The following is a 3,737-nucleotide window of genomic DNA, read 5'->3' as shown; positions in this document are numbered from 1 at the left end:
TCTGAAGTCTTTTGGCAACCTCTGAAAGGAAACAGGTGCAAAATTCCTTCTGCCATAAAGGAGCTTAAGCATCTCAAGGGGAACCAGCAACTCCAAGGTTGTTTCTCTGAATGGTGGGACATCTTCAAGTCGGAAGCTTGTGATGTTCTGAAGCAAACACAAGGAGATAGAACTTCAGGTATAAGCATGTCAAAAATCTAGAGAGATGTTTTCTGGCCTAGTGGAGGTGGCGGGGAGGGTATCAACAATATATCCCAGACTTTGTGTCACATTAAAGAAGAGACTGAATGTTTATCTTATGACAAGGTCATGTAACGAGTCTAATGATACTAATGTATCTAATGTAACTCCCAAGTCACTAGTATTTCTACTGTGCAGAATTATGATTTTTGTAAATCATAATTTTAATGATCAAAGGATGGGGATTAGTATACAGGATGTTGGTTTTCACAACATCTTTTTGAGAAGGTGGTGTCATCTCAATTTTCTAGATGAGGAAACTAAGACACACAGGGATTAAGTGATGTGCTCAAATCTTCTGCTTCCTGGATTGTGTTTAGAAATCAGTTCTCTTGACTGTAAATCTTAGGCTTTTCTTGTTCTTTACTCACTGAATTAATTTCTTCTTAGTATAAATATTCATTCTTTCAGTTTAATTTTTCATTGTATGTATTATGTGTGTGTATGTGATGTAAATAAATATTTATTTTTATTTATCAAATTGTTGTAGGGTGGGACACACCTACAATGGGTCAACTTTGAATGAATGTCAATTAAGACTAAAATAAAGAGCATCGTCCCCATATTGTAGGTAAGAAAATGAAAGAATAGTAAAATTAAGTGAATCTTCTAAAGTCTCAGTGAAATGTTGGTATCAGCACTGGGAATTTCAAGCCTTCTGATTCGCTCATACAATACCACTGCATTTGCATTTCTGTTCTGATAGGCTGGTTATTGCAATGCCCATAAGAACACTTCCAATGGAAGCATAATATGTGAGTTTACAGAAGACTGGGGACACACCCTGAAGATGTAGTGTGAAGCCCCAATTGAGGACAAAGATTTTGAGAGCAGCTAGTCATTTGAAATGCATCCACATCTCTAAGATCAGATAAATTACTTTCCAGAGAACCAAACTAATTTAAAGAGATGATTAAGAAACTACCTTTAATAGTCTTTGAACAAATTACCAGGGAATGAACATGAACTGATCAAAGGGGAAATTGTTACCCGAAGTTTCAGAGGTGAATTCTATAAACCACTTTGATAATCTTCACATTTAGTCACCAGCAAATTTTTAGAATGGGTTATCAAACGGTTTGTTCAAATGTAAAAAGGGGAAACATGATTGCTAGGTTCTAATATGGATTCACTAAGAAGAAACTGTCACAAACTAAGTTCATTTTTATTAAAATACTAAACCCAAAGATCAGGGAGATACATATGGGTTGTAGAAGGCTATTTAACAGACTCTTTTATGATACATTTCCAGATAAGTTGGAGAAATATGGATTAAATTGTGGGATAATTAAGTAGATTGGTTTTATTGACTAATAGAGGGAAATAAACCAGTGCTGAAGTAGAAAGTTAGAATTGCCCATTTCTTTCCAGCTCTTGTCAGGGACAATCCAGATATAAAGATGAATAAGATAGGACTCCTGTCTTCAAGAGTTCAGCAGAGAAAAAAGGTCTATACACAACTAGTCCTACTCATTATGGAGAAGGCTGAGCCAGGTTATGTAAAGAATATGGGATGACAGAAGTCACCACTGGGGTGAGGAGTGGGAGACCTTTATGGTAATTAATGTCTAACTGTTGCATAGATTCTCTTATCAAGCAGTGAGGATTTCAGATAGAAAGGAGATGACTGTTGGGGAAGAACATTGAACCAGAGGGACCAGATTTCAGGTTCTCTTCAAATGCAGAGGTCCTGAGTTTACTCATGGTTAAACCACAACAGCAGACCTCAGCATAACCAGGCTTGCTCAGAGGTCTGACCATGGACTTAACAGACATGGAACCAAACTGCTGAAGTGAGTGTTGGAGTTGGTTTAGAGATCACAACCACACTAGGACTGAAGGAAGGGGACCAAAAACTTGTTAGCTTGCTCAAGTTATTGGGATCTTCACAAAGGAATATATTTGGCTATTCAAAAAATTACAAGCCAGGCTCAGTGCCTGTAGCACAGTGGTTATGGCACCAGCCACATACACCAAGGCTGGCAGGTTCAAACTCAGCCAGGGCCAGCTAAACTACAATGACAACTGCAACAAAAAATAGCCGGGCATTTTGGCGGGCACCTGTAGTCCCACATACTTGGGAGGCTGAGGCAAGAGAATTGCTTAATGCCAAGAGTTTGAGGTTGCTGTGAGCTGTGACACCATGGCACTCTACCCAAGGCAACATAATGAGATTCTATCTCTAAAAAAAAAAAAAAATTACAAGCCAAAGGGTCCAGGAATTAAGGGAATCTTGTGGTCCAGCAAACGAAAGCTGGCAATATGGGTGGGAGGCCCTCCATGTAGAGGGATTATGTCTAAAGAGTGTGAAAACCCTCCATACTCTCCTCATTTCAAGGCTTTTTCAAGCCATTGAAAAGATTCATTCTGCTTTCCTAAGGAACAGTGTGAGTTATTTAACATTTATAAGAAATATTTCTGTAATACCACCTCAGGGTTTGAAAACAACCTGGATGAGACACATCTTAAGTCTGAAAATCCTAATAATGTCAACCTTGTTTCCTGTGCAGAGCATAGTTTAAAATGAAATATTAAGTCGTTGAGTCATTTAAGTACCTGGAAACAATTCACATTGGACTGGGAAGAATTTATTAGAAAAACACATCTCAGTCCCCCCAGACATAGGAGCCTGCAGTTCACCGCGCAGGGTTCCCAGCAGCAGAGTTCTGTTAGATTCCATCACCTGCAAGAGTACGGGCCACGTTCTGACTGGGAATCTCCTCCCCGCCCCAGAGGCACTGTAACAAGATAGCTTTATAAACGCTTCTCCCTAGGGGCTCACCCTTTCTCAGACTGGCAGCCTCCTCTGAGGACAAAGACTGGGCATGTGGTGCAAGCAAAGCCCTTTTCACGAGGCCAGCTCCTAATTACACACAGCCTTTCCCCAGTGTTCTCAGCGTCAAAGCCGGGCAAGCACAATTAACTCATGTTGCAGGGCTCTGGATAATGCTGGCCATTTAATGTGGTTGAATATCGCAGCCAGGGCCTTCCTGTTTCCAAACCAGTCAATAGAGCTGTGGGCCCTTGAGTGTGTTTCACAGCCCTTTGCCATCCCCATGGGAAACAAAGAAGAGTTGGACATGTGTGCCCTGAATGCTTAGCATAGGATGCTGAAGTCTGCCTCCGACTCTGCACAGGGATGGAAGGTTGTGGCACCTAGACAAATTAGGGAGAGCTCAGTTTTCTAGGCAGCACCATGCCTCTTTATTCACAGGTCTCAACATGACTAGAAAGTTCTTAAAATATTATCTATTCTGCACAAATATATGTCATACTTCAGTTCCTCTGGGAACCTAAAATATTTGTTGAATTTAACCATCCATTTTTGTGCCCTGGCATTTCATGTTTTATTTGTTAAAACCACTTGTGTACTTTAAAGTTTAATGAAACAATATTAAATAAATAATCCAGAAGGAACATCATAAAAACACCAATACATCCAGGCCGTGACTCTGCTCTGAGAAATGGGTGATGTGTAAATCTTGCCTTCTTTCTAT

The sequence above is a fragment of the Otolemur garnettii genome, unplaced genomic scaffold (assembly GCF_000181295.1).
Source record: "Otolemur garnettii isolate 467f Iridium unplaced genomic scaffold, OtoGar3 scaffold00052, whole genome shotgun sequence".
In the NCBI taxonomy this organism is placed as follows: Eukaryota; Metazoa; Chordata; class Mammalia; order Primates; family Galagidae; genus Otolemur; species Otolemur garnettii.
Note: the sequence above shows the minus strand (reverse complement) of the source record.